The sequence below is a fragment of the Corvus cornix genome, chromosome 14 (genome assembly GCF_000738735.6).
Source record: "Corvus cornix cornix isolate S_Up_H32 chromosome 14, ASM73873v5, whole genome shotgun sequence".
Classification (NCBI taxonomy): domain Eukaryota; kingdom Metazoa; phylum Chordata; class Aves; order Passeriformes; family Corvidae; genus Corvus; species Corvus cornix.
The window spans coordinates 11645490-11672890 of NC_046344.1; the positions used below are offsets into that span (position 1 = coordinate 11645490).

General features: G+C 40.0%; 1 long non-coding RNA gene across 2 annotated transcripts in view; it reads right to left on the bottom strand.

The window, feature by feature from the left end:
* The window catches only part of LOC109143584, a 150024-nt gene extending 129123 nt beyond the window's left edge, over positions 1–20901 (bottom strand). For both annotated transcript variants that reach the window (XR_002043848.2, XR_002043849.1), the window contains exons 1-2: positions 20726–20901; positions 3975–4125 (exon numbers count right to left, since the gene is read on the bottom strand). This is a non-coding gene — a long non-coding RNA (uncharacterized LOC109143584). The remainder of the gene's footprint in view (positions 1–3974; positions 4126–20725) is intronic.
* Positions 20902–27401: the final 6500 nt, after the last annotated feature.

The following is a 27401-nucleotide window of genomic DNA, read 5'->3' on the forward strand; positions in this document are numbered from 1 at the left end:
CTTCTTAATTTTCCTAATCACTGAAATCTAAGATCAGAAAGCTGCACCAAAGGTTTTCTGCTTTTCACAACTCATCTTCTTCTTCATGTCTAATGCTTTAGTATGGTTGTGACAGGATAAAGCCCAGGAAAACCATGCCTCATCACAGCCAGGGCGCTCTGACAGTCACATGACGTGATTGTTAAGGACAGAGAAGCTTTATGGAAATGGATCAGCCTACAAGTGAAATGAATATTTGCTAGGAGGAGCAGAGGGGATTATAATAACAGAAAAGCATTTCCTTTTATAAAGCACATGCAGTGCATATCCATACATGCTTTGATAGAATCATTTTATGCTATGGAAATCCCTACTCAAACATCCATTTTTGAACACTACTGTAACATTGTGGGCTAACTCCAGAGCTTTCACAGAAAATAAAACCCCCCCGTGGCCTGACTAGGTCAAGCTGAGTGGTACTTTCAGAATTAATTTCTAAACTAGTAACCTGCAAAGGCCAGAATTAACAACCTCTCACATATTCATTTTAACCTGCAACCAAACAGAACCATTTTCACTGAGAACTATGTTCCTCACAGAGCAGTATAAATATTGCAACCAAATTCATTTATCACAATTGCTAGAACATGATCACAGCACGTCTCCCCAGTGCTGATGAAAGATGCCCACTGAATGCAGGAGAAAGCCTTGACCCACATTTTGCAGTCTGCTCAAACCAAAACTACTTCATTTTGGCAGAACCAGCTTGAAACCAAAGAGTCTTGGCCTGGCATGACAGAGGCCAAGCTGGCAGTCCCTGTCACTGAACCATGCTTACTACAGCTACAGCTGCATGTCTTCAGCACTAAATACGATGAAACAATATCTCCTTTCCCTGTGATGGGGAAAGTAAAAATGGTACTTTACCAGTTTTTTTAAATAATTCCTTTTTTTTTGTAAAATGTCTTGGTTAAATATGGCAGCTTTTGGAGACCTTTCCCAGCTCCCAAAATACAGTCATAAAAACCTCACAAATACTGAAAGAATTCTGATGTCTCCTAATGGAAACAGGACTAATTTGTCATTACCAAACAGCTCTGTAAATTAATTGACTCTGCACATTCAAAAATGGTTGCAAAGCAAGACATCTTCACAAGAGTGGCAGGACAATGGATGTGGTTAAGGAAATCTCTAGGATCAAAGCTCATCAAGACCTGAAAGATGCGCTGTAGCCTCCACAGGTTCCATAGATCACCATCTACTTAATGTCTCATGTTACAGAAACCACCATTAAAAAAAAAAGTCATTGTTACACTTTTCAAGTCTCAAAAAACACCCAACAGCTTTGAAGCTGTAACTTGCTAAAGAGAGCTTTCTCTCACCAAGTGCAGGGAGGTGACATTTTTATTGCTGCTCTCCATGCTGTACTTGGCCTGGAAACCAAACACCTTTCTCCAAAAAAAGCTTACCTGCTATTCAACTGATCTGGTTATTATTTCTTAATAAGGCACTGCCATACAGGTAAGATTGCACCCATGCAGCTCAGCCATTTGCCTTTAAATTCTTGGTGATGGAGGATAACGCAAAGAGGAACAACAGAATCACATTCCTACCTGCCATGGGTCATAAAAGGAGCCCCCAACAACTTCTCTCGTGATCAAGTATTAAATCCTTCAGATACCTAAAAATTATTATGCTGATATGGCTGTTAAGGTCAAGGTTTAAAGTATAATGTGGATCTTAGAAGAAATTCTAGTGATTGATGTAACACATCAGACACTTACCTTGAAAAAGGTATTATTCAGCTGCCTCCACAAGAAGATTAAAAGTGGGGGGAAAAGAAGTTGAAGAACTGGTTAAATGACGAGTGGTTGTTCTCAGTGGTCAATGTTGCAATGAAATTACTGTAAAAAATAGCTACTGATATTGAAACTTGCCTGCAACATCTTCTGATCTCTCTAATACATGTCCTCCAGGCAGCAGTTCTCTCCTCACCTCAGTAACCTTGTTACACCAGCTGGTTTCAAATATTAGTGATTTTCAAAATCATGTCTGAAAGATGTTTTCCGTAAACTCTGCATGTGAAGTTTCTGAAACTTTCTGACAATGAATCAGGCTCTATTTTCATTTGCTTGGAGCTCAGGTTACTTACACACAAATTGTTCCTTTTTTTCTCTGATGTTGTATCTCATTATTTTCAATGGTTGCAGAGAACTTGTGACTACCAAGCTTTTAAACAGCATTAAGATAATGACAACATTGAAAAGTGGGCAGGATTTTGAAGAAGACACAAAAGTTAGAGGGATGTCGGATAAACGATACTTTGCTGAAGTCTTAGTTCACTGCTGGTAGCAGCCTGGGGTTTTTCCATAGCCTGTGTTTGGTAACTTATATCAATGTACATCAAAGCTCCACTGCTTTATCAATAGCCCATCTTCTACTTACGACAACAATATTATATATGTTGTATAAGCACCTTCATCATCAAGCCCATTACAGAACGCTGACGTTGTACAGATGATTTGCCCTAATTCTAGAGAGCTACAGCTCAGAACATTATCACTTCCACTGTGGGACAGAAAAGAATAGACAAGGAGAAGCCATAGAATCTTCACAGTTGATGCTGCTATGGTGTTATCCTGGGCTCAGAATGGTGGTAGGAGAGCCTCATCCCCCTCCTCTGTCACATTCTCACCCACAGAAGCTGGGGAGACAACAGAAACATCTGCTCCTTGTTGCTTTGTTTACTCCTAGACACAACCAACTGAAGCACAAAGCATAACAAAATAAGAATAAATGAGGGAAAAAAAGCTTCAATTCATATCACTGGAAAAATTCAGTTTCAGTTGCATAAATTTAAGCGAATGAGGCACTGAAAATAAGTCCCTAGATAACGTGCTTTCCTACAGAAAACTCACCTTTTCCAGGTACTGGATGGAGTTTGAAAGAATGAACTTGAAATTAAGCGGGAGAGGCTGGGGAAAAGCAGGAGATTTGGTATCCATAGGAAACCTGACTCAAGGTTGCATCAGTTTAAGTTTTTGCTGCTCTAACACCACGGCATGACCAGACACATTGTTCCACATTAATATTTAGGGTCCTTTACACTGCTTTTGCTACAACCTGACATAAATGCAGCTCTTAAAGCCCCCTGAGGTCTATTCCATCCAGGTTACCTTTGTTCATACCTCCTGTGCCCTCACTGGAGTTAACCCTGGTTTACAGAAGTGTCAGTGAGAGCAGGATCAGGCCTTCTCCAGAACCAGAATACAACCATCTTGTGGCCACAAGATGTGTTTATGACTCAGATTAGCTTCATTAAAACACAAACTCATAGAAATAAAAATATGAGGCACCTGATTTTAGAATAAATTGCCTCCATGAAATTATGGTCTTTTCTTCGCACTGCAATATTCACAGGAAATTAATGAGGTTGTCAGATGAATTCTATGAAGATTTATGTGCTGATTAGGTGACATGTCTTAAAACAAAATAAAATAATAAAGAACCTTTTCCATTTAAAAATCAGCACATTTAATTTGAATTAAATCTTTTATCAGATCATTTCTGTTTAGTGGCAAATAGTTCCTTTGTTTAAAAACCCTTCACAAAGACAAAGCCTGAGGAAAACATTTTGTAAAAGTATTCTGAAAGTCAAAGTCATTTTGACAGAAATCAAACCAGAAATAATTTCTCCCTGAAGGAATCCTGCTTTATTTTAATGATGTCTGGATTGTTTCCATTTAAATAGAGTAATGGGAATTTTGTTAAAAAAATTGATTCAAACTGTCCATTTTAACAATGATCTTTCTTGTAAGCTTAGCCAGTAATTCGTCATATACATTTTGTTCAAGTGGAGAAAACAAATATTAAAGGAAAACAATTTGACTAAAAACATCTTCCCTTCATTAAGGAGCTTTATGTTCTAATGTCTGAAAGTGAAAGTCTGCTTTAATGGCTGCTGGGAGCTGGGGATCTCTCTGTCAGACACTTACCAAGGCTTGCTTTCTGGGTAATAGAGGCTATTTATGGGGCTTTTCATGACCTTTCTTCTTGGTACTACCAACAGAGGAATACTGTAGGCATCTCTTTTGCATCCACATATCTGCTTGCTCACGGATTATTGTCTCGATTGTTTTCTTCATTCTGAAGAAAAATGTTGCATGTAATTAAAACAAGATAGCAGCACAGTGCTGTGTGTTCTGTCACACATCTACCCAGTCCCTGCAGTCATTACACACACTAACACACATTTCCCTGTGGAGACAGGTAGATCGAAACTAAACTCCTTGCTTTATCGCCCCGTGCAGCACGAAGCCTGTCCCACATTCTGGAAGGTACTTCTTCAGTAAGAAAAGTGCTTCCTGGATTTTATTAGTACAAGACAGACCTTCTTTTAAAAGAAAAAAACAGCCCCACCCTGTAATTGTTTACCCAAATTGCACAGTCTTCCCGAGTTAAATTGAAAGCCTATTTACTTAAAGTAATCCATTTAATTTTGCTTTGTGAGAACCAGACATACTCTGATCTGGAACTTAGTTCCAGAAACCCCCTCCACATAAAAACTTGATCCTTGAAAATTCCTTGTCTTAGCTTTAAACAGAGCCACTTTGGATGCAACAGCAGAATAACAAAAAAAAAAAAAATTGTTAATTTTGGGGGTTTTTAACCCAGCAGCAGTAAACTTCTAAAACCTGTCCTTCAGCTATATAGACATATGCTCTGGTGCCAGCTTCCAGACTCCCAAAGAGTCAAATTCCTGCATGTCAAACCAGCACCAGTGAGCTCAACTTTTTAACAGTATTCTCAGCATGATTTCCTTTTAAAAAAAAAGATTTGTACAATGATGTGCAGTGATTTACAAAATAATTGCTTTTGGTTTTCAAGTTTAAGAAGAAAACGGATATAGTGTGTTCCACTCCAAATCTGCTGGTATCACAGAGTAGATAGTAGATTTGAGTAGAAAAACTTACACATTGCTACTCTGTCACAATTGCTGTTAATTGATAATTAGACTGCCCTTTGTCTAACGACAATAAATTTGGGCTGAACTGGGCCCAGACGCCTGAGGCCATGCTAGAAATGAGCCAGGGGTTCACCACATGTCAGCACCAAGCTCCTGGATTTGGAGAAGGTGTTTTTGCTTAATAGTGCAACAAAAGGCTGGGAAAAAATTCCTCTAAAGCAGCATGAGTGAGTATAATCTCCACTAAAGTAAAACCTGGTTATGTAAACCATCAGAGTTGAGCAGCACTGGGGATAATTGCCACTATGTCCTACTGCCTAGGTTTCCCCTATGGTTCCAATTTGATACAAAAGTTGAGACCTATATGAGGTTCTGAGAAATAAATAATTCAGAAGGTTATTAAGGTTGTACAGTCCAGTACTGTGGAGGCACCAGGTAGCTGGTTCCTTTTCCAACCTGAGCGAGGTTGTTTGTGTATCCATCTGTAATGAGAAAATAGTCCTGAGTTTCAAGAAATAACTGATCACAGCATTCTATCAAGCGAGAAGGACTCCTCAAGCTGGAGTCTCAGAGACCTGGGTACATAGCACAGACTTCTACCTCTGGCTGTGATGAGACATCTGGCAACAATAAGCAGACTGTTATCATCACAAGGGATCAAGTGCTCCAAGTGGGGGGGGGTTTCACTGTCTCCCTGTGCTCTGGGTCAGTGCTTAACACCATAATCGTCTCTGCATTTGCTTCCTCCAGCTGCCAGGCTAAGTCCTGTGCAGTCCCTGCAGTCTGGTGGTGCAGCAGGCTCAACACAGACACTTTCTGGACTGAATCCAGAGAGCTTTTATTTTATTTTCGACATTAGAATAACCAGATGAGCATGGTTAGGCTTAACACCACTGCAAGTGCTTGTCTGTATATCCCTACCTTGTCCTCTCCAGAGCCCTCTGCAAGTTGATGCCAAGAGATTTCACCCCAGCTAAAGGTGCTACTGCCACTTGCTTGCAGAGTGTTGGTCAGGTGGGTCAGAGGTGTAGCAGCCAAATATAAGCGGGCTGGACATTTCTCAAGTAACTCTAAATTTTATTTTTCTACATATGTAAATAAAATATCAACTGCTGATTTACACGATATGACACTCCTGGCTCCCAGTTTAAGACCCAGAGCAAACCCTGGCAATCACACACAGCTCAAGGCCACCTAGAAGCCTGTCAATAGCACATAGGAGCCCCCTGGGCAATGCTGAATAAACCACAGTGCTCACCCCCAGCAGAACTGTTGGCTGGAGCAAAGAAGGAACAGTTCTGGCCCTGTGGATAGGTCCTAGGCAGACAGAAAGCAGACATGGATGACTGCGACCTCCTCGAGCTGCCCTTGCAAATCAAAGGGATATTAGGTGGCCATGGCCCTGCACAGTCCCCCAAAGGCCAAGAGCAGGAGCTCCCTGGGTTCCTGTGACTGTCCCAAGCACAGCCACAGAGCATGGTCAGGCCGAGGCTGTTTGGAAACTTGTCTTGGATTTTTAAGGAGCTGAAGAAGACTGATCTCTGATGTTAGAGCAGATTGCTCTCCCAATTTTTAAACAAAGAGAAGACAAACCTTTCTAATTAAATCATATAAATATTTTGTTTATCATGAGGAAAAGCTAATCTCGTCCTTTCCTCAGATTTCTGTACTCTTGGATGCAGATTAATTATTTTTCCTGAAAGTTCTCTAAAATATTTAGCCTGAAGCAAATATTTGCATAAAAACTTTTAGTTTGAATAATTAAAACTTGGCAAGTGAAAATGCCAAATGCTGGACTACCTTAAAAGTAAGCAGTGTTACCAACTCCATCTGCAACAGACACTTGCATAACATTTTATGAAACCCTTTAGGGCAGGAAAAATTGCACTTTCTCTGCTGACATAATAATAATTTTGTATATGAAAGTGCTACAAATCTACTATGTTAGAGATGTCACTGGTAAAAAGCAAACAAGGACCAGAAAAGATCATAGCTCTACTTCCCAAACATCATGATATAGCTGCTGCACAAAATCTGTGTGTAAAATGCCTCTGAGAAAAGCAGAAGAGCAGCCTGGTTTTCAGACAGCAGTCTCCAAAATAGAGGCATGTTTTCTCACTTTTATTAAAAAAAAAAAAATAGCAAAACCAATTTTGAATGAAAAGTCTTTAAGTTAAAGACTTTTTTTTATTTGAGCACTGATTCTATTAAATGTGGATGTGTCTTGATTTCTAAGTGAACAATTAAATGTTATATGTGTAAGATGGATCAGAATGGTATATATACAGACAGCACTTAATACATCAGGGCATGTTACAACAGATTGCCTAAGTTTATTATTTAAAGAACTGTAAGCCACTAACTAATCATTTATTAAGTTATATGGGAATAACTAACTCATAGGCAATGTATAAAGGTATTCTTTCTACCACCTGCAACCAAACATTTGCTGGATGAAATGAGTCGAATGCCCCCCCACAAAACAACCAAAACAAAAAAGAAGCTGTACAGAAAGACAGAATAAAGGAAAGGTTTTATAACCCAGCCCTCTCCCCAGAATTATAGGTTCTCTTTAAAGATGGGTTAGATAAATATCTTTCATGAAAAGCTTAAATGTCTTGCTGATCCTGCCCTAGGATAGGGGAGGATTAGCCAACCCCCTTGAGGTTGCCTTTCATCAGAACTGTCTATAACGCTATGTTTGTAAAATGTTAGGGATTATCTTGGCAATAAGACTGTCTCCTGTTAGAACAAGACCTTAAAGAGATGAATTAATGACTCTGACTAATTGGATAATGCAGCAAAGGATGGGTCATGTGCTGGATCGAGGTTGAGCCCTGGTCCTGTTTGGGCTGAGCAAGCTGGCACAGCCCTGCACTACAGCTGGCTCGTGGCTGCACAGACTGAAAAGTTGTGGCCAGCAGCTGTGGTGTTTGGGAGCTCTATCCTCCAAAGGTCATTTCCTAACATGATAAATGGTGCAGCGAGGATGGGCCCTGCCTGCTGCACGGAGCTCTGTTCAGAGATAAGCGCGGCGAATTCCTGCACGTGTGGGTTGGAAATATCAGCTGGCTGTTTGATGTGCTGTGACAGTGTGGGAGGTGACCTTTCCCCTTGCTTGCTCTTCTCATCATCTGCTCATTGATACAGCAGCATCCGAGTGCAGACTGAGAAGGAAGCAGCACTTGTACCGTGTGAGAGCAGCTGCTGCAGGAGTGAGCTGTGCTGGAGGGTGCCTGGCTGCTCCCTCACTGGCCACTGGCCACAAGGATGCCTAAGCAGCCACAGCAAGAGCTCTGTTTTGTTGTCATTCCTTAGGACAGGTGCATGTTTTAAGCAGGGACCCGAGGGGTCCTCAGGCCTGACCTGGCCCCGGTGAGAGCAGCAGCCTGGCTGCACCCCAGGATATTCCCCAGCTCACGTGGGGACAGGGCCATGCCCCTCTCAGGCTGCCTTTCACCAAGGGTGCAATTAGTACCCAAATGACTGCAGGGTAGACTCTCATGCTACTCTCATCCTTTCAAAGGCTCAGTGCAAAACTCCCTTTTCTCTCGTCAAGTCCCAGCCCAACCAGCCTAAGAAGAGCCTGGCCTTGAGCATCCTTGAACAATTCAATATATTTCCCAGTTAGTCACAGACAACACCATGGTTCTTAACTCATCACCTCAAGGTCCTTTCCAGAGCGAGGCAGTCTTTTTTTGCAAAGATATCCATTAATATTTGACAGACTGAGCCTTATAGCAAATGTGCTGGATGGACCTCAGCAGGTGATCAAAGTGCTCTCTCCCAGCGCAGGCTCTGCTGGCCTTACAAACACTTAGGGAAGGACCCCAAATCTTTGCTTCTGTGCCATTATTTCTTCTGTTTTCAATAAACCAGGGCCTCAGTGGGGCTTTTTACTTCTTACAGGCACTTGATTGCATTTAGCCTTTTACCGCTTTAGTGAACTAATTTTCAATCAACTTAAAAATGAATTCCAAGTGCAGGGTCCATAATTAAAAAGTAACAGTTAATCCTTTGTGACAATCTGAGTCCAAAATTATGCTTCTAAATTATTTGGACAATCATTTAGGGGGAAAAAAATCTCTTTCCCAAGTCTGATTACATCAATGCTCTAAAGAAACATTTCTTCCTTAGGTCTGATTTCCCTGGTGGTTATGATATAAACCCTGAACTTCTTAAATGTCACTTAATTTATATGATTTTTCTGTTTACCCTTTTAAAATGACAAGTTGTTCTCTAGTATTTATGTCTGTTTGAAAATTAGATATCATGGGCAATCCAGTGCTGCAGCTGCATTTCTGTTAGCTTAAGCTTAGTAAGCACTTACCATAAAAAGAGAAAATAAAAATATGCCTACTCTTACTTTTTCAGTCTTTCCTTTTTTTGCTACAATGTCCACCAATTTTAAACAAACTACTTATTTAACTTCTTACAGTTTGATTCTTAACAGGGTAAGAAATTTAAACTGGTTATTACTTTGCCTTTGGTGAGCGATCGAAGGAGTTATGGGCCTGTTTTTAACTCTCCATTGCTGACAAGGGTTAATTAATTTCACTCCAGCATGTGGTCCCCACTGAACTTTCCTCCTGTGGCATCACCTTGCAGCAGGCAGTGGCTTGCAAACATTATAATCTTTTCAGAAGACCTTTTGACAGTAATGAAATTAAATTGACCTGCGTTGCATCTGGTCTCTGAATTAAGATGGCAAGATTTGTAGGCATCAACTTTGACTGGAGAAGCATAGCCCAACTCCCCAGATCATGCTGAATTTAAAACAATCTCTTTGCCATAATAATTTCACAGTCTTTGCAAAAGGCCATCCTTCTTAACACAGGAAAGGCAAAACAACTTTATCATACTAAGCAGGCACATATGAAATACCTCTGTCTTTATAACCTGTGCTTGTAGTTATTTAATATCAGTGAAAAGAACGTGAGTTAATCTTGAAATTAACTTATATGGCAAAATATTTATGGAGAATTGTAGAGAATGCCCACATTCTACTTGAGTCGGGGAAGATACATCAGCCAGGAAGAGAATTTATTACAATAAAATGTAAAAAGATCTTGTTATTCTTACCCAAGGAGATGAGTCTTGTGTTACTGCACTGTCTGTATGCCTCTAACAATTTCTGAGTCTAAGTTTATTTCTAAGTTTATGGCATGGGGAAGATCTCTGGGATGGACATTCCCAAAGATTTGGTAAAGAAGGGACTAAACGTAGTGACAGGAAGATCATGCATGTGGTTATTTCTCTGGTCAGTGATCACTACTATCAGATCTCAGACTAAAAGAAAATAGGTTCTTCTCATCTCTCCCTGCAATTTAAGAAATAGAAATTCCCACCAGTGTCAACCACTTAATTCTACCTGATTACCTGCTATATTAATATGATGATTTGTTCATTTGAACCCATTGATCTGTTGATTCAGTTTTAATTGCAACCTTGATTTGATCACTGTGTTGCTCCATTCTTAATTACCTCAGAGATACTACCTAAGATTCGCTCAGTTATATGCTGTTTTAATTTCATAGCTCCTTGCTCATTCTAAGTTTTCAGTCCTGAAGTGGGACACCAGGCTGCAACACAGCTCATGAACACAAAGAACTATTTGTAAGCCACTGGTGATACTTCCAAATGAGCAGCCAAGTCATTCCCACAACTCTCGAAACCATTGGAAGCCCCTTCTATTTCATTTCTAAATAGGGAGCCTAAAAGACCTGTCTGAACCTCCCTGTCTTTGGGAATGTATTTGCAAGTTAGATTTCCACTTTAGGATTCAAAGGTGATCTGAATTTTAGGCAGAGATTTCTGAGTTCCATAAGCAGCAACCCAAGATTATTCTTCCCTGAAAAGTAATAAATAAATAAATAATTCACTTGATATAATTTTTTACTCATACTGAATTCTTACATAACCCTCCCTTAAGACAAAATTAAAATTTCTACTGGAACATGAAGAAAAAGGAAATGAAGTTTGATAGAGGCCACTTGTTGAATAAAAACCTTAAGGTCCCTTTTTTTTGTGTAGATGCATATGAAGAGCTAAACCCCCCAAAGGGCCTTACAGGAGACATAATTAAATTTCATTGTCTCAAAGCCCAGGGCAGAAAGAAATTGAACCAAGGGTAAGAAAAGAAAGGTCAGAGATAAAACGTTGCGTGAAATGTCACACGCTACGCAGGAATGGCATGGCTGTGTATTTGCTGGTTTTGTGAGAAGGCATAAATGCTCATTTTTCACCTGTTGAACATAAGGGGAAGGAGGAGTATAGTGCAGAATAAAGCAATGGGACCAAGGGGCCTCTGAGAGATCAAGATGACATCCAGTGTGCCTTATCACCTGACATATCTAAAAACCAGTAGCTAGTACTGAGGTGAAACTTGAGGAGTTTGAGACTTGCCACCCTCCATGAACATCAAGCTATTTTGGGAACCACCAAGGAAGAAACTCTTACAAATTTTAAGGCAAGAGCTTCAGCACAGTTACTTATTCATGCAGCTGTGGGAGGTCCAGGCAACACACACCTCCTTTTGCATTTCCTTCTGTGAGTAAGTCAATGCCCTGGGCTGCTGGAAAACCAAAGCAACTGGAGTATCAGAAGCAGTATGCTGACATGTATGTATCCGTGTGGTGGAAAAATGGAATAAACCAAAATTTATTTGCTTCAATAAAATTAACTGTGTGATTTTGCCTTGGTCATATCACCAGAATTTCCTTAATTTTCCATATTTTTGCCAGTAAACTTTTGTGTGATGTTTCACTTCTTGAGACTATCTGGTGGGGATTTCTCTGTGCTAAAACAGAGTAAGGGAACCCCAAGATTAACCCCTTTAGTTAAGGATCTGGGGTGTAACAAGGGTCCAGGGCCATTATTCAGTTACAGGAGGCGAGGGTGAGATCTGAGCTGCTGGCAGCTTATACAGGGGCTTAACACAACGTTTCTCAGCCTTCCTCTGTGGGAGTTGCTTTTGTCTGTTCTGAGATATGCTGTGCTGCAGGAGGCTGAACTCTGTTCCCCCTGAGCAAAGCAGCACCAATCCTGCTTCCTGCTGGATCCTGCAGCAGTGGGATGTGCCCTGGGCTGCCCTCAGCTCACAGAGCAGCCCCCATGTGCACTGGAGATGCTCAAGCTCTTCAAAAGACACAAAAACTGCCCCCAAATTTCCTCTGCCAGGTCTGTCTCTTGCTCTGTTTGTACCTGTCTGGCATAATGGGGTCTCCAGGCACTGCACTGCTAATAATAACTTCAAAGTACCTTTTTAAAGTTTAAGAGTTGAGCTTGAAAACAACTCCTACACATGACATCTTTTAAAGATAGCAGTCAGTGGACTAGAGAATATTGACAATTGCAGTACTAGGATAAGTAAACAAGTCTCTGTGGATTTGATAGCCCAATAAATATCCATTATTGCTTGTTGCCAGGCTATGTGCCTGAAAATGAAAATGAGGATAGAACAGTTCTTAATGGCTGATAGCAAAAATAATCGAGTCTTATCTAAATCAAACTTTATTGGCCTGGATGAATTATTTTTGGCCTCCTGTAATCAAAGCTGAAAATTCACCTGTCAGGCACAGTATGGTAAAACTCATTAGAGCCTCACCATGTGCTGTTATGAAATTGCTCCATATGGCAGTGCATGATTGTTTATTTACTAGATTCAAATATAGGCAGGTTTCAGAAATAGAAAAAAATAAATTATTATTTTCAAATTCCTTCAAGGCAAAAGTGTATATGCTGAAGTTCCAGACTTCGGTGATGGAAATATTTCACTTGTAGAAGGAATTTTGCCTTGTACTGCAGTGAAGCTATTGATCAGGCAATTGGCAATCCTCAAGTGTGAGGACTCATTAAAGCAAAGGTATATGAATCATTTTTTAATGACATCTCTTTGCTTTCAGCAGCTTAGCATGTGTCCTGGTTTCAATGGATGCACTGTAATTTAGGCAAGCTGTCTACAGACTTCAGCCATTACTCTTACCATATGTTTTCTTCAAAAATTACCATGCACTGGGGCCTGCTCGCTGCAGTTGTGGAGTGAGGTGCACTTTCTCTGCTGTATCAGCACGTTAACACTACTTGAAAAAACAAGAGTAATGTGCTTATAAAAAGAAATTCCCAATTAGCAAGTTTACTGCATGTGTGTTAACTTGGATTAAATACATTCCAATTATGGGCAGCTCATTATTAAAACTACAGCCAGCTGTTTGCCAGAAATGTGAGATCTGGTAAACAAGTCTTTCCCTATTTCCCTGCAAAAGATCCCAGGTTATTTCCCCTTCTCATTGGTTCCCAAACAAGTACAACACTGCAGTACAAAACTGCAGCTCTGCCATCCCATGTATACATTTCGAAGCAGGAAAACGCCAGGAAGTTTGATGTGTTGGTTAAAATACAAGTAAAGTCAGATTTTAAAGGCCAGAAGAGCTTTCAGGCTCATGCACAATTTGGGAAACAGGCTGTTAGCAGCTTCCCTTACCAAGAACACTGGGAAAAAATTTGTATTGAAACAAGGAGGATGCCGTTCTTCTAGTTCCATTTGTTTTGATGGCCTCAGGTCAAGTGACTCAAATGCATCTCTTGGCTTTACTGTGCTGAACTGTTAGACCATTCAGGTGTTTCTGGGACCTTTCAGAGTGGGCCCAAATTACAGAGAAATGTGTGTATTTATCCTAAAGCTTAAGTATTTAATGTTTTAATGAGTGAATACAAAACCAAGCAGAAAGGGTACAAGTTATGTTTCCTGTTACATCCTTAACTTCATTGCATCACCTAAAAAATATCTACTTAAAAATACAAGCCACATTTTCCACTTAATCCATGATCCAGTTATTTCAATGGAAGTTAGTTACTGAAGTAGGATTTAAATGCTTCTGGACTGCAAAATATCCTTGGAAGTTTCAAAATGTGACTGGTGTAGAATGAGAGGATTTTTGTTCAACACATTGTTTTCAGGCATACATTTTTGGGAGAATGGTGTTATGCCAGGAGGCCACCAGTAGCACTTGTACTGCTGTATTTACAGGAAAACAGGGATACAGCTCTCAGAGAGCACCAGCAGTCTGGGGTGGGGGGGTGGAATCTGTTAAATTTGACTTCTGTTCCAGCATCATTCAGATGAATGACAACATCCAGAGTCTGTTCCCTGCTGCTGACACAGAGGAAGCAGAAAACCAAGGACCCTCTCTCACTGTGTAGATGGAGGAGCTGGTGGCTGCAGGGAAACAGCTTAAAACCCCCATATCACAAACAGCAGCCAACAACACTTGCTTTTGATGTCTGTGCTCACCCAAAGTCCAGATAAATCCAAACTTTAGTTTCTAGAAAGACATTTATTCCTCAGCCCTATGCCTGCAAAAACAGCCCAGCCAGGGCTGCGTGAAACTGAGCTGTGCCAAGAAACTGCTGCTGTCTGCTCACAGGACTTTTAGGTCTGTGATATTTCAATTATATTTGTACAGTGCCAAAATCTAACAAAAGAAAGGGAGTAGATGCAATTAAATTTTAAAAAAAAGGAAGATAAAGGTTGCTCATACAGCATATTTCATTCAGATACTGCTTTAAAGCAGACTCAGTGACAGAGGACGCACATGGCCAGCTCAGGTGGAGGCCTCAGTGTAGTGCTCAGGTGACCTGCAACCATCACACCAGTCCAGAAGTGTCAGAAAAAAGCAGGAAGATTCTCCTTCATTATTTAAACACAGAAAAAAATTAAGATTGTATTCCTGGGTCCCACCCTTAGCATCTCATAGTTGCTCTGTGTGGCTTCCTTGTCCCTACCCTTGAAATGAGAGTAGTATTTAAAGAGGAATTAAGCATGTTAAAGAAGCATGTAGAAGGTGGACGGACCTCTGTACTGAAATTTTAGGACACAGATAAGCATGGGAGTTTTAAATCTTACACAAGGAGGAAGAAACATCAGTTGTCCCCAGGTGTTATCTTGGTCTGAGAAAAACACTCTTATTTCCAATGGTATCTGGGTTAAACAGCACGTGGGCAAGACAGATGCAGAATCTCTCTTGAATTATGGAATATCAGTTCCTAGTGTTACTTGAACAAAATCCCCACAGGTAACCAACATTTTCCCAACCCAACAAAAAAACCAATCCAAGCTAGCAATAACTGAAACAGGAGATCCATCTGAAGGACACCTCTATGACTTGGATGAATCTCTCTGTATTTTTAAGCAAAATACACTTTTCAAAGCCAGTAGAAAGAGGATAATTAAGGACCACAAAGAAATATCACTCACAAAATCATAGTATTTGGGGGCTTATAAAAGAGGAGAAAAATACTTGTATCAAATATGGACCAAGGAGAGAGCACTGGAGGGTTAGGGAAAAGACAATCCCACTGTAGGCTGTCACACGCTTTCACACTGTCATTAGGAAATTCTGTTTAGTAGACAAAGAGTTTTCTGGCTCAAGGGATATTGCTATAAAGGTTTTCAGCATTGTTTGTGCATAATCTACGTATAACATTCAACTTGGGAATGAGATATGATGTAGAAAATTGCCTTTGCAGTCCTTGAAGTCAATAACTTAGCTGTGCAACCTTAATTTATAAGGGAAAAAGGAAGGTAGTTGGAACATGAATTTGGATCACCGTCAGATTTGGGAATGAAAGTAATTAATGCTTCTGTGAAACTCCCCTGATAGTTATTTTTGGATTCAAAATCTTTAAAGAAAAGTTTTAATTTAGGGGCAGAAGCTCATTATATTCTCAAAAGAATCCTGCTGTACTAAATCATTCTGTCTCCAATTCATAGCCCCACATTCCCTCTGTACGTACAGCTCCTTCAATGATAAAGCAGCAAATTATTTCCCACCTGAACTACTGAAACTTTGGCTCTCTGAGTTGTTCCAAATTGAGGCTGCTTGCCCTCATAATCCAGGCCCTTACTATTACCATGGAATTATGCTGACCAAAGATTTTCTTTTCACTTTATGTCAATATTTTCTGCTGGCTGTCACACCCCCATCTTTTGAATTTCCTCACACCTTTCCAAGCAACTACCTTGGAAAGAATCTGCTCTACAGCTCTCCTTAACTCCCCAAACCACTGCTAACTGTTGTTTCCTTCTGTAGTATTCCCAAGACATCATGGGGTTGTCAAAAAACTACTGAGGTGACGACTTCATGTGATTGACAGCCGTGAATTTCACCTCTCTGCTTTCTCCAGCTCCCCTCTTCATCAGTTTGTAATTTTATCTGACATTTTTCAGTTGTGGATTGTATGTTGCTGCAGACTGTGAAATGTTCAGGCCATATTCGGTGATATTGTGATATATTAGTAATAAAGGACAATGGAATTGTACTCCTGGGGAAGGGAGAGTGAAGGACTTCAGTGACCTTTAGGCTGTGGGTTTATTTTTTTATTTTAACCTGTTCTTTAATGCCTTTTGTGACTAAGTCCCTGGTGGTACCAACCAGGCAGAAATTAATATTTAATCCTACTCCAAATTCCTGAATCCTTCAGCTCTGTGAGTTCTGTAGGAGTCTTCATTTGCACTTGGAGCTACAGTTCTAGGGATCAGCACAGGTTCTGCTAAAGCCAATGGAAAGGTTCTGGTTGGCTACAAGTGGCACTGAAACAGGGGCTCGGGCAACTAAACAGAGCAGTGAGTTTAGGAAAGGTTTCATCTATTTACTTATTCCCCCTTATACAAAAATCACCTTTAATCTTTGGTTATTTACATTCTCCAAAGCAAGTACTTATGACAGACAGCTGCAAACAAAACCCAAAGGTTTTGGAGCTGAAAAGCAAGCAGCTGTGCTCTGCCACTTCTATTGGCATGGGGACGCATTTTCAGATTCTCAGTCAAGCCTACAAGTGCTGTTCAAGGTTCACACAGGGATAACTGCATTTTGAAAACTTCCAAAAGGCCAGCACAAACACGGGGGCCTTATCCTTGCTTTTAAGCCAAGGGGACTATTTATGTGAACAAATTTAAGCACTGAGCAAGCTTTCACAGGTTTGTGCACTGATATTATAATCACACACGTGTGCAGAATTGTTAATTGTCCTAATTCCTTGGCTATTTCAGTAAGAATAATGAAAGGAAAATCATATGCATACTTCAGTATTAGCTTAGTCTCTCTCCTGCTGCCACTGATAGCTCTTTCGAATTACAAATGGTAGCCAGTGTTTGCTGAGAAGGATGGCCACACCATTCTCACTGTTAGCCCTTGAAGAATGTATTACTACAGAAAAATCCTGTCTGTAAGATTTGGGTTTTGAAAAATGTCTCTCTTGGAGAAGTGCCACTAAGCATTTAATTTTTTTTTTTAGCAAGATTTTCCACCCCTGTTTTAATAGGCTGTTATAGCCTTTAACATACCATGAAATTAAATGCCTCCATTGGGGATCCATAACTTATCATAACAATAGTATTTCTAGCACTTGTTAGAACTTTGAGGAAAGTTGGAAGGTGGTATAATAATAAGTGTAGCATTTTAAAGGACTACAGAATTGTCACTATACATTACTGAGCTCCCATAGTTAACCCATGAATTAAAAGCATATAAAAGTGATAATAGCTGGGTTTCTAAAGAAATGACTGATACTTGGTGAGATTATCACTTTGCTGGAATTAGCCTGTGATCCGCTGGGAACCATAAACCCCACAAAATATGTGGAAGCACATTAATTTGATAACTGACCCTGCTTGAAGCAGAAGGTTGCACTAGCTGACCTCCTGAGGTTCCTTCCAACCCAAATTGTCCTATGATTCTAATCACTTCTACTAATTTTTGCTAGGTACCTGTAATGATACATATATTAGGTATGTAGCAAGAACAGATCACTTTCTTCTTGCTTGCATAATATTACAGAATCTCCAGAGTAAAATTAATTAAAATCTGAAGGCCAAATTATTCCAAATGTAAATGGCCTTTTAAATAAGGGGAGCTGGTATGTACACCCCTCTCTGGCACTGAAGAGATGTACATGGTCTAATTTATAGAGGTGCCAAGCATTTACAGTCTCCAATCAAATTTCTTTTCTTTCAAGAAAGGAGGGACATTCTCCAACCAAGCAATCTGCATGTCCTAAGAAAGGAAAACTTTAAGAGTACTCACAGCTCTGTGTGCTTCAGTATCTTGCCCAGAGCCAAAGCTTGACTCAGTGTTCAATCCTTCAAGGCTCCAGCAAATAAATGCTCAACGTGGAATCATTCAGGTTGGAAAAAAGCTCCAAGACCATCAAGTCCAACATTTAACCCAGCACTGCCAAGTCCACCACTAATCCACATCCCAATTGCCACATCTACACATCTTTTAAATCCCTCCAGGGATGGTGACTCCACCAATTCTCCAGGCAGGCTGTTCCAATGCTTGACAACATTTTCATGAGTCACTTCCCATCTTTGCCATGCTGGTTTATTCTGAATCACCTCAAACCCTCCTTGAGCTGTGTACACTTCTGTATTGACTGATTGTTAGTTTAAAAGGTCTTAAAGAAGGGGCTGTCACTGACTGTATTTGAACAGCTTTCTAGTTTTCACCACTGTGGCCATTCTGGACTGTTTGTTTTTACCACAGGAGAATTTTACAACTCCTTTTGAGAGAGTTAGGAGGATATCTACACCTCCTCAATGAAACCGAGAGACACATTGCAAAAAAACCATTTTCACAATGACCAGAATTTGACAGAGACAAAATCTGCTAAGCTCTAAATTTAAGTAAGGCACTTGCAGGCTTGAGATTACTTAAAAAAGCAAAATCATGGACAGTGATTATTTAGTTAGCTTTTGAAAGGTAACAGAACCATCGCATAGGGAACTTCCACCAGCCTTTAAGTATCCTAGAGGGAACAGGATTTATTTTGACACAAATCTCAAAATAAAAAAGAGTAATTGAGGGTAGCCACAAGAGAGGTCAAAAATCTTCCTAGAGAGTCTAGGGCTCTATTTTTACTAGAGGGAAAACCGAATGCTCATTAATTAACATTGCCAAAGATCTTTAAACACTACTGGAAAGACACATTCATTTTCTTGATCTGAATTATAAAGCTAGGTTCAAAGGAATTTTTCTGTAGTGGTGGAAATTTGGATTAGCACCAGTGAGTTAATCTGAGCCTGTCCACATTGGAACACTGGAACCCTGGACATACAGAGAGTTTGAGACTACACCTCAAAAAATGTTAGTTTAAGGTATGGGAACTCCTTCCATTGATGGCTGAAGAGGCAAGAACAGGAAATCACATCTGAAATATTTACACAGTCAACTGTGGCTGAAACCTTGTTTGGTATCACACTAGAGCAGCATGAGAAGGGTGAAAAAAAATCACGAATTCCACCACACACAGGCCCCCCTCCAACATAATGCCTGAAGTTTTCAGGCCATCTAAGGATTTGTCCATCACCAGGCACAACTGATGGCTCCACAAAATGATAGCTAGTACTTGTCAGGATGAAAAATAAGAAAGGAGTAATAATGAAATATTAATGTACACCCTGTTTAATTAAATGACAATATCATTTTCTTGTAATCCCTCTCTAATTCTGCTGGAAGAGTACAGTGTTGACATGATAATTTTATAAACTTCCTTGACAGTTCACGTTAAACCATCCTTCATCACCATAGATTGATAATTGGCACTTACAAAGGAAATGAAATGTCTGAAAAAGTCATTAAACATGCCAAATATCTGAGGAGACCCAGTGCAATGGCAAAGATATCTAAATCACTGTGTAAGCAGCTAAAGAGCTGCTTTCCTTTATAAACTCGCTGAAAAAAGAAAAAAGTCATGACTTCCTATTATATTTTTAATGCAATGGAAGTGAAACCGTTACTTTGAGACAGATTCAAGTCTTACTTCCATCAGGTGATTTTGGCAGCAATTTCAATTAAGTCAATAAAGTTATAGTATTTGGCTTTAGATCTTCTCTCCCCTCCCTTCACCTTCCTCCAGGAAGTAGAAAAAGGAGATAAACCCTTCTTTCTGCAGCTCTTCCCTTAATAATCTATTACAACAGAATCTTGTCAGAAAGCCTTATTTGGATATTTCCAAGTGATCTATTTCACTGTACTGGTCATTTCATCCCTCACAGTCTATGCAGACCCACTCAATAAACTGCAGACACCCTTCCCTTTAGTCTACTTTGGGATTTAAATTCCTCCTGGCTGCTCTATCTGTGCAGTTTAAACTGCTTGAAAAAGCAAGAACTTTGTTTAATTGCAGAAAGTTGGTAAATATCTGAGCAAAGGAAGTTCTTGAGGATATGCCAAATATCCTGGCCTGTCCCTCAACCTAGGCCAGGCTCAGGAAAAATAAGAAGAAACTGATAAGGAGTAAAATTTCCTCTGTCAAAATTTCTCTTGCTTGTCTTTTCACTGCTTAATGTAGATGGAAAAACACTTATAAAAATTATGGTTTTTGATAGTTACACAATCATAATAATTTCCCAAAGCCAGATAATGGGGACAGAAGGTAGAGACAGCTGAGCATCAGAACTGCCAGCTTCATTTGAACATGGCCAGGCCACTGAAACCCCTGTGACTGGATCATCCCCTGGCCTGAATTCACTGAAATCCTGGAGACAAGAGTGGACAAGGTACAAGACAAAGTTGCCAACTGTCTGATACTTTTGATCCCATTACAAGCATTTATTGTAATGAGAAATCACACCTACTTAAACAAGCAAAACGACCACCTACCTTTACAGCAAATGAAATGGCAGAACCAGATCTTTTTCAACTTTAACATGACTGAATTTTTCAGTTTCTCTTCTTACTCTCAAAGGACAAAAAGAATTCAGTAAATTAACTGTCTTACCTGCATTTTATGAAGCTAACTTCTTTATTTTGATTGAAGCTGGATACTTGGTGTATCAAACAATTCAGTGATGAATCAGAGATGAATTTCTGCTGTCACTTCTATGGTCCACAGCTCAGAAGCTTCATATTGTGGACAAGTTGTTACACCTTTGCATAATTGACTTTAAAATGGCATTCTACCCTCTGAAAACAAAATTTTAAAAAAAGTTTATATTTCCTAATGTAGTTAAATATTTTCCAAAACTATGTAATTTATCTAATGAAGCAGAGAAGAACATTAAACCTGTTCCTAAGATACATTATAGGATGATTTTGAGACTATATAAATAGGCTTTTGAGAGTATAGGTGAAAGGAAAACCAGTATGGTAGATATAGATGACAAAAAAATTCTGCCATGATTGTTTTTCCCTCTAATTAACCATCAGCTCTTCTCATTGATAAAAGGAATGGGAGGTACAAAACATCCCTCAGAAACTGGCCCAACTTCCACAGATTTTTGAAAATTCTCATAAAAATCTTTATTAGCCCAGACCTTAAGCTTTATGAGACAATAATCACAAGGCTTTGCTAAGAGCAGCAGTGCATGGATGTGTTTGAGGGGTCTGAAAATCCTGAGCATAACCCTCATGAGTGATAGCAACCACCCTCATGCCCAGCTCTCACAGCATCCATTTCTTCACAGGACCAGGAAAAATTTCTGTGAAAAAGGCTTTGAAAGCAGCAGCTCCACACAATACCCATGTGAGGCAGTGTGAATTTATATTTTAAGGTGCTCTAGGACCTTGTAAAACCACAGAATAAATTATTTCCATATTTCAGCTCTGACCTTACTGTAAAACTTTTGCTCTATGAATAATCCCATTTCATTATTGCAAGGTTGCATTTCTGAAGGTTGGTTGTAAATTACATCTATAAATAATTTCGCAAGTTACTGTTAGCAAGTTGCTTGTTACTTTTATCTTTAGGAAGGCCTGTCCTTAGACCACCTCAATTCTGGTCCTTCACCTTTCCTATTAAGCCAAAAATCCAAAATATACAGTGATGGCTACCTGAGTTTGTATCCATGTTGTCAATTACCATCTAAATTTCTTACCTAATGACAACAGAACTTGCCCAAATGAGCTGAACCATTAAGCTACTACTCTGGACATCATATTTTTACTTCAGCCCTGCTTTTCTCACAGTGTGTTCTCTGACCATCAAAGACTCAAAGGAGAAGGAAGGTTGGGGGTAGGTTGAACAACTGGATTCTAATTTTTTGTCCCCCCATAAAAAAACCTATTCAGCTCCTTTGCGACCTGTCCAGATCCCGTGGAAATCAATGTAAAGACTCACATTGATTTGACAGAGTATGTTTGCCAGGCCTTTAACGTTTCTAAAGCAAAATTTAATAGGATACCTAATTAAAGACTTAATTAATGCCTGGATGATGTTTTCTGAAAAAGAAGTGAAATTAATGCTCATGGTATTCACAATTCTCCACACCAGCCTACTGATTCTATGCTGATTAAAATCTCCTGAATGTATTATATATTTAGAATTACAGAAATTAATACTTTTTTAAAAAACAGAGCTTATTCATTTAAGAGGAGAAAGAAGAGGATTCACCTCCTTTTCTACCTTGTAGGTGCTTAGAGCTTACTATGACCACTAAAGCCCAGAGAAATTTATGTTTTTATTTACAAAAGGCTGCATGCTATCAAAGATGCAGACTTCTCCATTTTTTTTCTTGTTCTTTTTTTTTTTTTTTTTTGACCCTGGTAATAAAGCTGATGTTTTTTCTTGCTGTAGCCTGAAACAAGATAGCTGATTCTCAGGTGGAAAAATAATTAGTAACATGGGAAGCTGAATGAATTTTGAGATATTGAGGAAAATATAGTTTGAACTGTCAGGTTTACTCACCCACAGGAACTACAAAGCAGCAAAGAAATAAAAACCTCTTAGAACTTAAAGCTTTCATCAAACTATTCCCTCTGGCTGATTTTTTTTCCCAAATCTCTCTTTTCCCAGTGGTTCCTATTAGAAACACAAATAGTGTGCCTCTCTGCGTAGTGACAAATGTCATACTTACTTCTTTTAAAAATACTATTAAATTATTATTACCTTTTAATATGAGGGTAGAAAGACTATGCAACCTGTACAGTCAAATACACTTCACAGGAGCGCTTGCACTGCCTGGATTTTCAAAGGAAATGGGAGCTGTCAGTAGCTCAGGTATCGCTGTTTACGAGGCCAAAGGGAGTTACCCTTTGTTTGGCACCCCAACCAACACAGGTGTAAGGCCTGCCAATAACAGCAGGGAAAGTTCTCCGTATGGATTGGCAGAGAGGATCCTTGCAGTCTCTCCCATACCCTACTGTGAACAGATTGTGAAAAATTTATGGATAGAAATTGATTCCTTGCATTACAATTACAAAAGAATGAGAAAGATCAGCACCCAGTGCCTCAGCAGGCCACTGAGGCTTTTGTTGTTTGTGATGTTTTGTACCTTTTGCTCATGTTTTCTTTGTACCCTCTTCAAAGTCGAGAGCCCCAGGTGTATCAATGGCAGTGCTCAAACAGGGGAGGCTCGAGCTCCACGCCTGCTCTGAGATATGTGTTGATCATAGGGATCTCAGGAACTTGTTGGGAAAACTTGAGAGACTGGAAGGCCACAATAGATGGCTAGAAACTCCTTTGTGAACATAGGAAGAGAAGAAGAAGAGGTGAAGTTGCATTTTATGTAACAGAAAAATCCAAATGTATGGAGGTGAGCTGCGACCTATTAAGTGCCTTTGAATCAAGACCAGTGGGGTCAGCACCGAGGGGGATCTTGGGTTTGGTGTCTCTTACTGACCCCCTAATCAGGATGGTGAGGCTGATGAAACCTTTCTCTGGCTGCTGATGGAACTCTTGGACCCACAGAACCTGGTCCTCAGGAGTGACTTCAATTACCCAGACATTTGTCGTCAGAACAGCACAGCCAGGCAGGAGCAGCTCCAGCTGTGGGCTCTGACACACCCTCTCTCCTGTTTCAAGCTCTAGCAGCGATGATGAGAGGAATGATCCCACTCAAAGTGTCTGCTCCTTTGATGCCTGAACTCTCACCAAAATGTCTTTCTAATTGTGAGGCTGAGTTTCCCCATGCCAGCAGCAGTGGTGCAGTGCCTCCCTCTGCCAGCAGCCTCTGGCCACTTGCCCGCTTCTCCAGCCACAGGGGCATTTGCAGCCCATTGTTGTGTCAGAGCTCAATGCCCCAAGCAAGAACAGCTCGTGCTGCTCTCTGTTAAGGGTGCCTCCTCCTCTCTCCACATTTTGTTCCCTTCAGCTGATTGCACTGTTCCTAAGGCACTGCTTGCATCAAGAGCACGTTCAGGGAAGCACAGAGAGAGCCCATATGAGGAGCTGCAGGATGTGTTTCGCAAAGACGACAAACTACACCAGGTTCCTTAGTAAGAACCACTAACCTGTAAACTTGGAATTCATTCTTAAAGGGAAGGAAATTGCTGCAAGCCAGGGTACACTGAAAAGCACAAGAGATTCTCCAGATCAAAGTATTTGCTAATTATTTTGTAACAAAGTGTCCCAATCCCTTGTTAAGCCATGCCCATTAGAAGCACCAATTTCTTCGTGCATTTGCACTAGTGACTTGTAGCTGAGCCTTTCTCCTCCTTCACTACAGCCTGCTTTTCCCGGGGGATGAAAGTGTCTCTGACTGCAAATTCCACTGCACTGTGAGCACACAAGCCTCGCTGCTGTACCCAGCCCCTGCCAGACTGGGCATGGAGGCTCTGAGCAATGCCAGCCTAAAACAGAAGACAAGCACGGTATTGTCACACAAGTCAGAACTGTATTTCTTATTTTCTCTTACAAGTCAATATTTTGTCAGCACTGTTGCTTTCATCAAGGATAATTAGGAATTCTGATTCATATGTGTGCTTTTCATTAAACACTAAGGTCATGGTCCTTCAAGAAGACAAAATGAATTAAAATGCTTTGCATTAGAAAGAAGAATGGAGTGATTTCACTTGCTAAAATCTCACCTACTTCAGCCAAAGTCATTAAAAGCATATGAAATAGTGCTAGCTATAACCTTCCACTGAAAGATACTGTTTGCATGAAACATTAGTAAACAGGAAAACGGCTACATGGGTGTGGAAAGTCTTCATCTTCACCGCCCAGTTTCTGAAAAATAAAGAAATCTAAAGCAACAAGCTCCAAAACGTGGAAGTCTACAGGAAGGACGAGAAGGAAACTTGTCATGGAGAGATTGCAGATAGTATTCCTACCAGAAATATGTTGGGAAAGTAATTACAGAGAGATCCAGGTCTCAGCAGATAGCGGGACAGTTAAGGGAAAGTCATGAGGAAACTTCTCAGCACCATGATAAGCATCAATCCTTTCCATGAGACCATGAAAAGTGGGAAGTGTAAATGACATTCCCTAATTACTGACTTCTAAAAGATGTTAGAGGGAGAAGAGGGCATGGAAAGCATCAAGCAGTGATCCAGAGTGCAAACTCCATACTGGGCATGGAGGAGAAAGGGGGGAGACGCGTTTAAGAACAAACTTATTCAAAAGCTATTAAAACAGCCAATCGCTGTTAAATTGTGTAGAGGAGGAAATATGTCCTGGAGGGAGTGCAAACCAGAAGATTGACTTCTTCAAATTCACAGGTGTGGTGGAGCAATCAAATAGTCCAATGCCAGCTTTCCCCTCAGAGACGAGACAACCTGGGGCCATATGACCTCGACCTTTGATACACACAAGGAAAATGTAATGAGAGATTTGCTATAGAATCTGGTGTCTAGAAGTGACAAATTGCAAGATTTGCTGACCCCTTGTGAAGGTAAAGTTTCAAACTTTCATCAGCAAAATTGAGCAACTGAGCCGAGCATGGAAACTGAGACATGCAAGGGAAGGAAAACTGACTCTAACCAGAAACAGTGGATAAAAGCAGCTTAATTCCACATTATTGCTAGCTAAAAGTGAGATGGCACTCAAAATATACCATAAGAGCCTCAACGCACGATTGAGATGACAACCTTGGCTGGGAAAATCGATTTGCTTCCCCCCAAATCAACACCGCTCGAGAAGAGGTGCTCTGTTGATTTAGTCATTGCTAAATTCAGATAGAACCAGGAGGGACCCAAGTGTTCACAATCACAAGAAAATAAATTAGATTAAACTCTCCCAAGCTGTCACAGCTTCCAAAAGGGCTTATGTTGGATTTTGGCTACAGGATAAAGCACAGGCACAGCACAAAACAGAAAGCTTATCTTTAGGAGCTTGTATCTTAGTAATTGCCAGAATGTTAACTGTAGGAGATTGCAGCACTGAAAACAAGTCAGTTAATATTTCCAAGTGCCAAAGATTTTACCCAGATTTCTGACACCGTATCTCATGCAGTTAATAAGTTTCGTACTGATTATTAAACTGAACAATACAGAATATCATGCTGTTGGCAAAAAAACCCATTATCATTAATAAGATTAGAAAGTTTCCTCTAAAAAGGAAGAAACAGCTCTAAGCAATTGATGTGTGCCTCCAGAAGACTAATAATGTGAAAAATCAAGTGATTTGTCCCATCAGGCTCTGTCCTAGCTCCTATTCTAGCAGCAAAAGAACATTTCTGACAATTAAAAATCTCTACAGATGGAGCAAATGTTAACTTCTAAAAGTTTTTTGCTAGATCAGAGCATGATATCTGAGGCACTGTCCCTTCTAGCCATCATCATTGGCAGCTTCAGAACAGAAAGTAACAGAGAGTCAAACCCAATGATTTGGGGGGTTCTGCTGGAGGAAGAATTTTTCTAAACAAGCTGAATATGTGCGTGCCAAGAACCAAGCCTCTCTGGAATGTCAAGTTAGGTACCTGAAGGCAGAGACACCCAAAGTCACTAGTAAAGCTTAAACAGCGTAGGCATAATTCCCAACACCCACACAATCTCTCTCTCTCTCTCAGAAAAGCCCACACTGGCAAATTGAGAATAAATCACTCCTCACAGAAAGTCTTAAATGACAGGATTTGGCTGCAGTGCCTACAATTCTTCACTGAAATGTTACATCATGTCACTTTTTATTGTCCTGTGTGCATGCAAATGTGTACAAGATTAGTGCTGCTGCTGCAGATGAGAAGATGAACAACTGCTCTTCCTAAGCTTGAATCCTTTAAAAAAATCATTGATATAATGAAATCTAATTAAGAACAAGCTTAGTGTCCTTTTTTTTTTTTTTTTTTTTTTTTTTTTTAGGAAAAGAAGCAGAACTCAGACAAATCATGTGCCAAAAACACTCACTTAGAAAAATAATCCCTTTTCAGTGTCATCATAACAACAAAGTTTAAGAAAGGAAAGCATATCAATAGCAGAATGTTTTAAAAGATCTCACAGTAAAATCCAGAAACAAAATGCTACAGGAAAAGCAGATTTAAGGGTTTTGAGTACACTCTCAAACTGAGACCAACAGGGTTAACAATCTATACTCTTTAGGCATGCTAAAGCTTCACCTTCTAGCTATAAAAAAATCCAATGGTGGCTCCTATATTTGTATGTGGAATTTTGACAGCAGAGCAGATATATCTTCATCAGCACTTTGTGTCTGCCTGCCCCCTCACTTCAGTTCTTATTGTCATTTTGCAATATATTAATGATCCAAATCATCGAGTGATTCCAGTTAGGCTGCAAGAAGCTCT